The following is a 15000-nucleotide window of genomic DNA, read 5'->3' on the forward strand; positions in this document are numbered from 1 at the left end:
ACAGATTTTTTTTTATCTCCATCTTCCATTATCCAACCGCTTGATCCTTTCAACATTGTCCGTTGAAAGGATCAAGTGGTTGGGCAATGGAAGATGGAGACAGATTTTTTTTTTATCGCCATCTTCCATTGTCCAACCACTTGATCCTTTAAACATAGTCCATTGAAAGGATCAAGTGGTTGGGCAATGGAAGATGGAGACAGATTTTTTTTTTTTATCGCCATCTTCCATTGTCCAACCACTTGATCCTTTCAACATAGTCCGTTGAAAGGATCAAGTGGTTGAACAATGGAAGATGGAGACAGATTTTTTTTTCTTTTTTTTTCTTCTTTTATCTCCATCTCCTATTGGCCAACCACCTGATCCTTTGAACAGACTCTGGTCAAAGGATCAAGTGGTTGGACAATGGAAGATGGAGAAAAAAAAAAACTTCTCTCCATCTTCCATTGGCCAACCACTTGATCCTTTGAACGGATTCTGTTCAAAGGATCAAATGGTTGGCCAATGGAAGATGGAGAGAGGTTTTTTATTTATTTATTTATTTTTTTAAAGAGAAAAAAAAACTCTCTCCATCTTCCATTGGCCAACCACTCGATCCTGTGAACAGAGTCTGTTCAAAGGATTAAGTGGTTGGCCAATGGAATCTAGAGAGAGTTTTTTTTATTCATTTATTTTTTTAAAGAAAAAAAAACCTCTCCATCTTCCATTGGCCAAACACTCGATCCTTTGAACAGAGTCTGTTCAAAGGATCAAGTGGTTGGCCAATGGAAGATGGAGAGAGGTTTTTTTTTATTCATTTATTTTTTTAAAGAAAAAAAAACCTCTCCATCTTTCATAGGCCAACCACTCGATCCTTTGAACAGAGTCTGTTCAAAGGATCAAGTGGTTGGCCAATGGAAGATGGAGAGAGGTTTTTTTTTCATTTGTTTTTTTGAAGAAAAAAAAAACCTCTCTACATCTTCCATTGGCCAACCACTCGATCCTTTGAACAGAGTCTGTTCAAAAGATCGAGTGGTTGGCCAATGGAAGATGGAGAGAGGTTTTTTTTTTCCTAAATAAATAAATAAATAAAATAAATAAATAGAAAACCTCTCTCCATCTTCCATTGGCCAACCACTTGATCCTTTGAACAGATTCTGTTCAAAGGATCGAGTGGTTGGCTAATGGAAGATGGAGAGAGGTTTTTTTTCATTAATTTATTTAGGAAAAAAAAACCTCTCTCTATCTTCCATTAGCCAACCACTCGATCCTTTGAACAGAATCTGTTCAAAGGATCAAGTGGTTGGCCAATGGAAGATGGAGAGAGGTTTTTTTTTTATTTTTTTTATTAAAAAAAAAACCTCTCTCCATCTTCCATTAGCCAACCACTCGATCCTTTGAACAGAATCTGTTCAAAGGATCGAGTGGTTGGCCAATGGAAGATGGAGAGAGTTTTTTTTTTTTTTAATAAAAAAGAACCTATCTCCATCTTCCAATGGCCAACCACTTGATCTTTTGAACAGATTCTGTTCAAAGGATCGAGTGGTTGGCCAATGGAAGATGGAGAGAGTTTTTTTTCTTTTTTTTCCTAAATAAAGAAATAAAAAAAAATAAATAAAAAAACCTATCTCCATCTTCCATTGGCCAACCACTTGATCCTTTGAACAGATTCTGTTCGAAGGATCGAGTGGTTGGCCAATGGAAGATGGAGAGAGGTATTTTTTTTTTCCTAAATAAATAAATAAAAAAAAAAACCTCTCTCCATCTTCCATTGGCCAACCACTTGATCCTTTGAACGGATTCTGTTCAAAGGATCGAGTGGTTGGCCAATGGAAGATGGAGAGAGGTATTTTTTTTTTCCTAAATAAATAAATAAAAAAAAAAACCTCTCTCCATCTTCCATTGGCCAACCACTTGATCCTTTGAACAGATTCTGTTCGAAGGATCGAGTGGTTGGCCAATGGAAGATGGAGAGAGGTATTTTTTTTTTCCTAAATAAATAAATAAAAAAAAAAACCTCTCTCCATCTTCCATTGGCCAACCACTTGATCCTTTGAACGGATTCTGTTCAAAGGATCGAGTGGTTGGCCAATGGAAGATGGAGAGAGGTTTTTTTTCCTAAATATATAAATAAAAAAAATGAATAAAAAAACCTCTCTCCATCTTCCATTGGCCAACCACTTGATCCTTTGAACAGATTCTGTTTAAAGGATTGAGTGGTTGGCCAATGGAAGATGGAGAGAGGTTTTTTTTTCATGAATAAATAAATAAAAAGAATAAATAAAAAAAAACCTCTCTCCATCTTCCATTGGCTAACCACTCAATCCTTTGAACAGATTCTGTTTAAAGGATTGAGTGGTTGGCCAATGGAAGATGGAGAGAGGTTTTTTTTTCTTTTATTTTGAAATCCTCGGTCAACCTATAAGGACAAGTCTTCATACTAGAAAATGCATAGCTTCCTTTTTCTGCAGAGCCAGTCTTCTAGATTATTCCATCAGAACCACCCGAAGGTTAGTGAGAGAGGTTTTTTTTATTTATTTATTTATTTAGGAAAAAAAAATACCTCTCTCCATCTTCCATTGGCCAACCACTCAATACTTTGAACAGACTCTGTTCAAAGGATCAAGTGGTTGGCCAATGGAAGATGGAGAGAGGTATTTTTTTTTCCTAAATAAATAAATAAATAAAAAAAACCTCTCTCCATCTTCCATTGGCCAACCACTTGATCCTTTGAACGGATTCTGTTCAAAGGATTGAGTGGTTGGCCAATGGAAGATGGAGAGAGGTTTTTTTTTATTTATTTTTTTATCTATTTATTTAGGAAAAAAAAAAACTCTCTCCATCTTCCATTGGCTAACCACTCAATCCTTTGAACAGAATCTGTTCAAAGGATTGAGTGGTTGGCCAATGGAAGATGGAGAGAGGTTTTTTTTTCTTTTTTTTTTTTTTTGAAATCCTCGGTCAACCTATAAGGACAAGTCTTCATACTAGAAAATGCATAACTTCCTTTTTCTGCAAAGCCAGTCTTCTAGATTATTCCATCAGAACCACCCGAAGGTTAGTATCCGAAAGAATAGATATAGATATCTGACTATTTGTTCACCTGACGAAGCCCTTGTACGACCCCACCAGAAAACATAGCATACTGGAAGAAGCCCTGCTTTATCCCTCTGCAGAACCAGTCCTTTAGATGTTTGCAGGTTTCCTTCAAACCATCAGTTTAGCCTTGTAAATTTTCTATCTTCTTCTTTGTCTACATCTTTTCTTACTTCTATGTGGGGTCTAAGTTTCTGGTCAGCTTTCTCCATCTACCTCTGTCCCACACCTCATCACCGGTTAATCCCTTTGATCGAAGGTCATCCTTGATGCAGTCCACCCACCTTCGCTTTGGTCTCCCTCTCCTTCTCGTTCCTTTTACCTCTATTTCCATCACTCTCCTCCCAATATACTGTTCATCTCTTCTCATGACATGACCGTACCACCTCAGTCTATTTTCTTGGATCTTAACTGATAGTTTTCTAACACCTGTGGTACCCCTAATTACCTCATTCCGTATCTTATCTCTTCTTGTCACCCCCACACATCCATCTTAACATTCTCATCTCTGCCACATCCATCTTCTTCTATAGCTCTCCTGAAACTCCTGGACCAACCTATAAGAACACGTCTGCATACTAGAAAAAAGCATAACTTCCTTTTTCTGCAAAGCCAGTCTTCTAGATTATTCCATCAGAACCACTCGCAGGTTAGTATCCGAAAGAATAGATCTAGATATCTGACTATTTGTACACGTAACAAAGGTTTTGAACCCTTCCTTCACGGTACGTGGCATACTAGAAGAAGCCCTGCATCATCCCTCTGCAGAACCAATCCTTTAGATGTTCAGGTTCAGGTTCAGGTTCTGGGGTGAGGCATAGCCTTTACAACGGCGCCTCTGTGTCTTTTAGTTTTGTGTGTTCCTTATTTTCACTAGTTTTTCTCTTTTCATCCACATTTGTTGTAGTATACTTTTCTTATTTTCAATATTCTCTTCACAAAAAAAGGAATTTTCCAACTGTTTGTGCACTATCTTCTTCGTATGGTTGTTGAAGCTCAATTGCTTTTATTCTTATATCACTAAACTGTGGACAATATAATATAAAGTGGTTAGCATTTTCTTCTACATCACAGAATACACAGTTTATATTTCCATCTTGGTGTCTGTTTCTTATATTCAAGCCCAATGAGTTTGTCCTTGCTCTAAATAATAAAATTGACGAAAATGTATTGTCATACACTTCCTCCTCCTTGATTTCACTTTTCCAGTTTTTATACAAAATTAAACTCTCCTTACACTCCATTTCACTCTTCCATTTGCTTGTGTCCCATTCTCTTGTTCTCTTCTTTATGTCCTCTTTCGTACATCTCTTGACTTCTCTCATCGCCATCCCACATTCTTCAGCATACTTCTTCACACTGCTAATTTTCTTTGGTTCCTCGCTGTCTTTGGCTTTCGCTTTATCGGTAACAGCTGTGATTGTCTCATGAAATTCTTTTCGCAGAAATTCCGTAGGTCTTCTAGGTTTTTCTCTCGCTTCTTAGTTTTTCTCTTTTCATCCACATTTGTTGTAGTATACTTTTCTTATTTTCAATATTCTCTTCACAAAAAAAGGAATTTTCCAACTGTTTGTGCACTATCTTCTTCGTATGGTTGTTGAAGCTCAATTGCTTTTATTCTTATATCACTAAACTGTGGACAATATAATATAAAGTGGTTAGCATTTTCTTCTACATCACAGAATACACAGTTTATATTTCCATCTTGGTGTCTGTTTCTTATATTCAAGCCCAATGAGTTTGTCCTTGCTCTAAATAATAAAATTGACGAAAATGTATTGTCATACACTTCCTCCTCCTTGATTTCACTTTTCCAGTTTTTATACAAAATTAAACTCTCCTTACACTCCATTTCACTCTTCCATTTGCTTGTGTCCCATTCTCTTGTTCTCTTCTTTATGTCCTCTTTCGTACATCTCTTGACTTCTCTCATCGCCATCCCACATTCTTCAGCATACTTCTTCACACTGCTAATTTTCTTTGGTTCCTCGCTGTCTTTGGCTTTCGCTTTATCGGTAACAGCTGTGATTGTCTCATGAAATTCTTTTCGCAGAAATTCCGTAGGTCTTCTAGGTTTTTCTCTCGCTTCTTTAGCAAGTATTTGAAAGAACTCATCTGCTTGCTCTTTCAATGTATTAATCTTCTTGTTAAGGCTATCAATATCAGCTTTGTATTGACTTATCAGGACTTGAAGGTTATCAATGCCTTCACCACAAATCTGCTGTCTTCTAACATAGCTAGATATTGCTAACTTCCATTCCTCAGTGTTATCATTCATCATCTTCACCTTCTTTTGTGTACACAAGTCCATCTGGATTTTCAGTTTCTCATTATTTTCTTTCTCGATAGACAACTGTTTTTTTCAGAAGAACAATTTCTCGTTCCAGTTCTGAAACTACAGTTGATACTTGAGGAGACTGAATATTTTCTTCCAATGCTTGCAGTACAGCGGGAGGAGATTTATTAGTTTCGTTCACTTCTTATTTATGGTATTTGAAAATTCTGGTATTTCTCTCATCCTCACTTGGTTCTCCTGCTAATAGGTTTTCAATCTGCCATTTATAAAAGTAGTTTCTCTGTTTTAGGTTCTCATTATCGTTGTAAAGTAATTCCATTTCCTTATATGGGAAATGTTTTTCCTGACACTCTTCTTGCTCCCTAAGTTTCAGGTTATTGATAGCGGATTGCATATCCTGCATTTTGGATTCCATGTCCTTCAGCTTGTTCCTTTTCCTCCAAAATAATAGCCTGTGTTTAGAATGTTCCATAGCGTTAATCTTGCATCTGAGGTCATTGATCTCTCGGTCCTTCTGCCCTATACAATCTTGTAAGTTTCCAATTATTCCTCGAAGCTTGTCCTGCTCCATATTGTCCTGAAGAATTTGATCTCTAATTATTTCAGATTTTTGTATAATTATCCTTTCTTGCTCATCCATTGCTATATTAGCTTCTTGAATAATTTTCCTTTCTTTCTTCTTCATTGTATCAATCAATTTTCGTTGCCAGGAAATTTCTTCACATTTGCTTTCTAGCTGATGTGCTAATTTCCGCAAATTATCTGCGTCTTTCTCTATCTTTTGATTAATTTTCCTTTCTTGCTCTTCCATTGCTCTTTCCTTCTTCATTTTATCAATTAAGTTTCGTTGCCAGGAAATTTGATCACATTTGTTTTCTAGCTGATGTGCTAATTTCCGCAAATTATCTGCGTCTTTCTCTATCTTTTGATTGATTTTCCTTTCTTGCTCTTTCATTGCTCTTTCCTTCTCCTTCATTTTATCAATCAAGTTCCGTTGCCTGGAAATTTCTTCACAATTGTTTTTTAGCTGATGTGCTAATTTCCGCAAATTATCTGCGTCTAGCTCTATCTTTTGATTGATTTTCCTTTCTTGCTCTTCCATTGCTCTTTCCTTCTCCTTCATTTTGTCAATCAAGTTTCGTTGCCAGGAAATTTCTTCACAATTGTTTTTTAGCTGATATTCTAAATGCTGCAAATTTATTGCGTCTAGCTCTATCTTTTGTTTGAGTTTCCTTTCTTGCTTTTCCATTGCTATTTTAGCTTCTTGAATAATTTTCATTTCTTGCTTTGCTATTTTAGCTTCTTGAATAATTTTCCTTTCTTGCTCTTCCATTGCTCTTTCCTTCTCCTTCATTTTATCAATCAATTTTCGTTGACTAGAAATTTCTTCACATTTTCTTTCTAGCTGATGTGCTAATTTCCTCAAATTATCTGCGTCTAGCTTTTTGTTTTGCAGCACGTCACGTAACTGGAGGTTCAGTTCAACGTTTTCTTTATTTTTTTCGTGTATTTCTTGCTGTAGGTCACATTTCATCTTGCGGAGTTCGGCCACATTCCTCCTCTGGAACTCGTTTTGGTCTTCAGCTCTTATTAATTTTGCTTCTAATTCTTGAATTCTCACGTGATATCTGTTGAATTTCATGAAATTGACCCTGCCTTTATTTAGCTTACGTTGGGCCACTTTCAGCTCCTTCAATGTTCTCTCAGTTTCCGAGATAAAAATATCATTCCGGTTTTTTTCCAAACTGAGATCCTCCATGAGTCGTTCCTTTTCGTCGCGTTCCTTTTCAACCTGAATTTGCAGTTTTTGGGCTACTGTTTGCCAGTGTTCCTTCATTGCTCTTTCTTGCAAAATTTCTTGATCCTTCTCCTGTTGGCCGTTATTCATTAATGAATTTGGGGCAAACATCTTACGGCCCATATATAAAAGCCCCCCATAAAATAACATTCTGTTTGGACAGAATCCAACTTTTGGTATAATGTTGTTGATAAAGTTACAACAATTAGCACCAATATTCAATAACCCATTATTATTCGCCATAATTTCATATAGATTTTGAGAGGCGATCAGTCTTAATTTGAGAAAAACTATTTTCACGTCTTCGAAGACATTTTGAAGGGCTCTGAGAGAGAGAGAGAGAGAGAGAGAGAGAGAGAGAGAGAGAGAGAGAGAGAGAGAGAGAGAGAGAGAGAGAGAGAGACCATATCTCCGTCTTTTCCTTCAAATCTCCGAAGAGAAGACAAGATTCAGAAAACCAGAAAAGTTTTCCAGATAGTCTTCAGGATAACAGGATACGAATATTTTCTTATCTTAAAATTTTCCCCACCACAGCCGTTATATTAAAAGTTTAATTCCATCGCTCAACAAACGTAGGCCTAATCTTCATGAAGAGTCGCGAAGTGATTCGAAATTCATATCGACGCCAAATAATAAAAGGAAAGCGTAAATACAGTTCTCATGTCATCCTGAAGACTTTCTGGAGCACTTCTCTAGTTCTCTGAGTGTCTTCAGGCTTTCAGAATTTTGAAGGAAAATGCGGAGAGTCCTCTCTCTCTCTCTCTCTCTCTCTCTCTCTCTCTCTCTCTCTCTCTCTCTCTCTCTAAAACTTTTCTGGTTTTCTGAATCTTTTCATCTCTTCGGAGTTTTGAAGGAAAAGACGGAGAGTGTCTCTCTCTCTCTCTCTCTCTCTCTCTCTCTCTCTCTCTCTCTCTCTCTCTCTCTCTCTCTCTCTCTTCAAACACAGATTCAAGAGTTTGTTATTATTAATATTATCTATGTTGAACGGAACATACTGAAAGGAAAGAAGCGAAACGAAATCTCCGGAGCCCTTCGAAGACAAGAGAAATCTCGGAGCCCTTCGAAGACAAAAGAAATTTCGGAGCCCGTTGAATATTTCAAAATGTCTTCGAAGACGTGAAAATAGTTTTTCTCAAATTAAGACTGATCGCCTCTCAAAATCTATATGAAATTATGGCGAATAATAATGGGTTATTGAATAATGGTGCTAATTGTTGTAACTTTATCAACAACATTATACCAAAAGTTGGATTCTGTCCAAACAGAATGTTATTTTATGGGGGGCTTTTATATATGGGCCGTAAGATGTTTGCCCCAAATTCATTAATGAATAACGGCCAACAGGAGAAGGATCAAGAAATTTTGCAAGAAAGAGCAATGAAGGAACACTGGCAAACAGTAGCCCAAAAACTGCAAATTCAGGTTGAAAAGGAACGCGACGAAAAGGAACGACTCATGGAGGATCTCAGTTTGGAAAAAAACCGGAATGATATTTTTATCTCGGAAACTGAGAGAACATTGAAGGAGCTGAAAGTGGCCCAACGTAAGCTAAATAAAGGCAGGGTCAATTTCATGAAATTCAACAGATATCACGTGAGAATTCAAGAATTAGAAGCAAAATTAGAAAGAGTTGAAGGCCTAAACGAGTTACAGAGGAGGAATGTGGCTGAACTCTGGAAGATGAAATGTGACCTACAGCAAGAAATAAACGAAAAAAATAAGGAAAACATTGAACTGAACCTCAAATTACGTGACGTGCTGCAAAACAAAAAGCTAGATGCAGATAATTTGTGGAAATTAAAATATCGGCTAGAAAGCAAATGTGAAGAATGTTCCTGGCAACGAAACTTGATTGAAAAAATGAAGAAGGAAAGAGCAATGGAAGAGCAAGAAAGGAAAATTATTCAAGAAGCTATAATAGCAATGGAAGAGCAAGAAAGGAAACTCAAACAAAAGATAGAGCTAGACGCAGATCATTTGCAGCATTTAGAATATCAGCTAAAAAACAATTGTGAAGAAATTTCCTGGCAACGAAAAGTAATAGATACAATGAAGGAGAAGGAAATAGCAATGGAAGAGCAAGAATGGAAAATTAATCAAAAGATTGAGAAAGACGCAGATAATTTGCGGAAATTAGAATATCGGCTAGAAAGCAAATGTGAAGAAATTTCCTGGCAACGAAAATTAATTGATACAATGAAGAAGAAAGAAAGGAAAATTGAACAAGAAGCTAAAATAGCTGCAGATAAAATTCATCAGGGCAATGTGGAACAGGACAAGCTTCAAGGAATAGTTAGAAACTTAGAAGATTGTGTAGGACAGAATGAGATAGAGATCAATTACCTCAGATGCAGGATTAACACTATGGACAACAGTTTGAAACTACAGGATAATATCTTAAAGGAAAAGGAACAGAAGCTGAAGGACATGGGATCCGAAATGCAAGATATGCAATCCACTATCAAAAATCTGAAACTTATGGTGGAAATAGAGTGTCAAGACAAAAATTTCATATATGAGGAAATGGAATTACTTCTCAGCGCTTATGAGAATCTAAAACAAAGATACTACATTTGTAGAAGGCAGAATAAATACCTATTAGTAGGTCAGAGGGCTATGGATATTGAATTAGAGGCCGTAGACAATCTTTTAAATGTAGGAAAATGGTATTAATTTAATAAAATTCCTGGCATGGGTATCAGATGGGAGAAGACCTGTAAGGCAGACCAAAAATTAGATGGAAGGACAACATTAAGATGGCGACTGAAATACGAGCATCGTCTGTTCATGAGATTGAGGGAGAACAAGTGTATTTGGACTGCAATGGATGGAGAAGATTCTGCAAACTGGACTAACAAGCCTTTGGCTTACCTGGAGTCTGGTGAGAAAAAAAACCCGATGGACATGAAATATTTACAAGGCTAATTTGTTGGTTTGAAGGAAACTTGGAAACATCTAAAGGACTGGTTCTGCAGAGGGATAAAGCAGGGCTTCTTCTACTGTGATATGTACCTTGATGGAGGGGTACAAGGCCTTTGTTAAGTGTACAAATGATCAGATATCTAGATCTATTCTTTCGGATACTAACCTTCGGGTGGTTCTGATGGAATAATCTAGAAGACTGGCTTTGCAGAAAAAGGAAGTTATGCTTTTTTCTAGTATGCAGACGTGTTCTTATAGGTTGGTCCAGGAGTTTCAGGAGAGCTATAGAAGAAGATGGATGTGGCAGAGATGAGAATGTTAAGATGGATGTGTGGGGGTGACAAGAAGAGATAAGATATGGAATGAAGTAATTAGGGGTACCACAGGTGTTAGAAAACTATCAGTTAAGATCCAAGAAAATAGACTGAGGTGGTACGGTCATGTCATGAGAAGAGATGAACAGTATATTGGGAGGAGAGTGATGGAAATAGAGGTAAAAGGAACGAGAAGGAGAGGGAGACCAAAGCGAAGGTGGGTGGACTGCATCAAGGATGACCTACGATCAAAGGGATTAACCGGTGATGAGGTGTGGGACAGAGGTAGATGGAGAAAGCTGACCAGAAACTTAGACCCCACATAGAAGTGAGAAAAGATGTAGACAAAGAAGAAGATAGAAAATTTACAAGGCTAAACTGATGGTTTGAAGGAAACCTGCAAACATCTAAAGGACTGGTTCTTCAGAGGGATAAAGCAGGGCTTCTTCCAGTATGCTATGTTTCCTGGTGGGGTCGTACAGGGGCTTCGTCAGGTGAACAAACGGTCAGATATCTAGATCTATTCTTTCGGATACTAACCTTCGGGTGGTTCTGATGGAATAATCTAGAAGACTGGCTTTGCAGAAAGAGGAAGTTATGCTTTTTTCTAGTATGCAGACTTGTCCTTATAGGTTAGCGCAGGAGTTTCCGGAGAGCTATAGAAATATATGATAAACCCCCTCTTCTTCTTCTTTGTCTACATCTTTTCCCACTTCTATGTAGGGTCGATGTTTCTGGTCAACTTTCTCCATCTACCTCTGTCCCACACCTCATCACCGGTTAATCCCTTTGATCGAAGGTCATCCTTGATACAGTCCACCCACCATCGCTTTGGTCTCCCTCTCCTTCTCGTTCCTTGTACCTCTATTTCCATCACTCTCCTCCCAATATACAGTTCATCTCTTCTCATGACATGATCGTACCACCTCAGTCTACTTTCTTGGATCTTAACTGATACTTTTCTAACTCCTGTGGTACCCCTAATTCCCTCACTCCGTATCTTATCTCTTCTTGTCACCCAACACATCCATCTCAACATGTCAATATTTATTTGTCTCCCACTTCTATGTGGGTCGATGTTTCTGGTCACCTCTCTCAATCTACCTCTGTCCCACACCTCAACACCGGTTAATCCCATTGATAGAAGGTCATATTTGATACAGTCTATCCACCTTCGCTTTGATCTCCCTCTCCTTCTCGTTCCCTATTCTCAGTTTATTTTTTATTGAGGAGGAAATATCCCTTGATGTAGAAGTACAAGCCTACTTCCTCGGCTAAAGTACGGACTCAATTCGAAGGATCAAGTGGTTGGACTATAGAAAATGGAGAGAAAAAGGAATTTTTTCTTTTTTATTAAGGAGGAAATATCCCTTGATGTAGAAGTACAAGCCTACTTCATCGGATAAAGTACGGACTCAATTAAAAGGATCAAGTGGTTGGACTATAGAAGATGGAGAGAAAAAGAAATTTTTTCTTTTTTATTAAGGAGGAAATATCCCTTGATGTAGAAGTACAAGTCTACTTCATCGGATAAAGTACGGACTCAATTGAAAGGAACAAGTGGTTGGACAATAGAAGATGGAGAGAAAAAGAAATTTTTTTCTTATTGAGGAGGAAATATCCTTTGATGTAGAAGTACAAGTCTACTTCATCGGATAAAGTACGGACTCAATTGAAAGGAACAAGTGGTTGGACAGTAGAAGATGGAGAGAAAAAGGAATTTTTTTCTTATTGAGGAGGAAATATCCTTTGATGTAGAAGTACAAGTCTACTTCATCGGATAAAGTACGGACTCAATTGAAAGGATCAAGTGGTTGGACGATAGAAGATGGAGAGAAAAAGAATTTTTTTTGTTATTGAGGAGGAAATATCCTTTGATGTAGAAGTACAAGTCTACTTCATCGGATAAAGTACGGACTCAATTGAAAGGATCAAGTGGTTGGACAGTAGAAGATGGAGAGAAAAAGAAATTTTTTTCTTATTGAGGAGGAAATATCCTTTGATGTAGAAGTACAAGTCTACTTCCTCGGATAAAGTACGGACTCAATTGAAAGGATCAAGTGGTTGGACAATAGAAGATGGAGAGAAAAAGAAATTTTTTTCATATTGAGGAGGAAATATCCTTTGATGTAGAAGTACAAGTCTACTTCCTCGGATAAAGTACGGACTCAATTGAAAGGATCAAGTGGTTAGACAATAGAAGATGGAGAGAAAAATCGAGGAGAAATACCCCAGAAGTATTCTCCAAACTTAAGAAAATTCACCGTCAGTCGACCTCTATAGTTTAGGAAGTAATGTTTTCTTTATTCAATTCGTCCAATTTCTCTTTAAATTCCAGGAAAATCCCCTGTTATCCACAACACGATGAAATCTAGTCAGTAGACCTATATAATTTATGAAGAAATGTTTTCCCTTATTCAATTCCTCCGATTTCCCTTTAAATTTCAGGAAAAATCCCCGAAGTATTTCCACAACTCAAGAAAATGTTCAGTCCATACACCTATATAGTTCACGAAGAAAGGTTTTTTCCCTGTTTGATTTTTCCTCTTTATCTTCAAATTTCAGGAAAAATCCCGTAAGTATTTACACAACTCAATAAGATTTAACGTCAGTAGACCTATATAATTCACGAAGAAAGGTTTTCCCCTATTCAGTTCTCCCTATTTCCCTTTAAATTTCAGGAAAAATCCCAGGAGTAGTCACGCACTTCTCGAATATTTACAGTTAGTACACACATATAATTTAGTTTATAAAGAAAGGCTTTCCCCTATTCAATTTTTCCTATTTCCCTTTAAATTTCAGGAAAACCCCGAGACGTATTCTCACAATTCAAGGAAATTTACAGTCAGTAGACCTATATCGTTTACAAAGAAAGGTTTTCCCTTATTCAATTTTTCCTATTTCCCTTTAAATTTCAGGAAAACCCCAAGACGTATTCTCACAATTCAAGGAAATTTACAGTCAGTAGACCTATATCGTTTACAAAGAAAGGTTTTCCCTTATTCAATTTTTCCTATTTCCCTTTAAATTTCAGGAAAACCCCGAGACGTATTCTCACAATTCAAGGAAATTTAGTCAGTAGACCTATATCGTTTACAAAGAAAGGTTTTCCCTTATTCAAATTTTCATATTTCCCTTTAAATTTCGGGAAAAACCCGAGAAGTATTCTTACAATTCAAGGAAATTTACAGTCAGTAGACCTATATCGTTTACAAAGGTTTTCCTTATTCAATTTTTCCTATTTCCCTTTAAATTTCAGGAAAAATCCCCAAAGTATTCTCACAACTCAAGAAAATTTAGTCAGTAGACCTATACCGTTTATGAAGAAAGATTTTCCATTATTCAATTCTTCCCATTTCCCTTTAAATTTCAGGAAAAATCCCCAAAGTATTCTCACAACTCAAGAAAATTTAGTCAGTAGACCTATACCGTTTATGAAGAAAGATTTTCCATTATTCAATTCTTCCCATTTCCCTTTAAATTTCAGGAAAAATCCCCAAAGTATTCTCACAACTCAAGAAAATTTAGTCAGTAGACCTATACCGTTTATGAAGAAAGATTTTCCATTATTCAATTCTTCCCATTTCCCTTTAAATTTCAGGAAAAATCCCCAAAGTATTCTCACAACTCAAGAAAATTTAGTCAGTAGACCTATACCGTTTATGAAGAAAGATTTTCCATTATTCAATTCTTCCCATTTCCCTTTAAATTTCAGGAAAAATCCCCAAAGTATTCTCACAACTCAAGAAAATTTAGTCAGTAGACCTATACCGTTTATGAAGAAAGATTTTCCATTATTCAATTCTTCCCATTTCCCTTTAAATTTCAGGAAAAATCCCCAAAGTATTCTCACAACTCAAGAAAATTTAGTCAGTAGACCTATACCGTTTATGAAGAAAGGGTTTCCCCCTCTTAAAGTTTTCCTATTTACCTTTAAATTTCAGGAAAAAACCGAGAAGTATTCTCACAACTCAAGAAAATTTACAGTCAGTACACCTATATAATCTAGTTTACAAAGAAAGACTCCCCTATTCATTTTTTGTCTACTTCCCTGTGAATATCAAGAAAAATCCGGGATTATTCTCACAACTCAAGAAAATTTAGTCAGTAGACCTATACAGTTTACGAAGAAAGGGCTTCCCCTTTTCAATTCTTCCTATTTCCCTTTAAATTCAAGGAAAATCCCCTATTATTCCCACAACTCAAGAAAATTTAGTCATTAGACCTATACAGTTTACGAAGAAACGGTTTCCTCTCTCTTAATTTTTTCCTATTTCCCTTTAAATTTCAGGAAAAATCCCTGAAGTATTTACAATCAGTAGACCTATATAGTTTACGTAGAAAGGGTTGCCCCTATTCAGTTCTTCTTATTTCCTTAAAATTTCAGGAAAAATCGCCAACGTATTCTCACAACTCAAGAAAATTGACAGTCAGTAGACCTACTGTATATACTTTACGAAGAAAGGATTTCCCCTATTATTACTATTATTATTATTATTACTATCCAAGCTACAACCCTAGTTGGAAAAGCAAGATGCTATAAGCCCAGGGGCTCCAACTGGGAAAAATACCTCCCTTTAAATTCCGGGAAAAAA

The 15000-nt window shown here is 36.7% G+C and overlaps 1 protein-coding gene across 1 annotated transcript in view; it reads right to left on the minus strand.

Moving 5' to 3' along the window:
• LOC137616712 (adenylate cyclase type 2-like) overlaps positions 1-15000 on the minus strand; it is a 95027-nt gene that overhangs the window by 56713 nt on the left and 23314 nt on the right.

Source organism: Palaemon carinicauda, chromosome 22, assembly GCF_036898095.1.
Source record: "Palaemon carinicauda isolate YSFRI2023 chromosome 22, ASM3689809v2, whole genome shotgun sequence".
NCBI classification, from domain to species: Eukaryota; Metazoa; Arthropoda; class Malacostraca; order Decapoda; family Palaemonidae; genus Palaemon; species Palaemon carinicauda.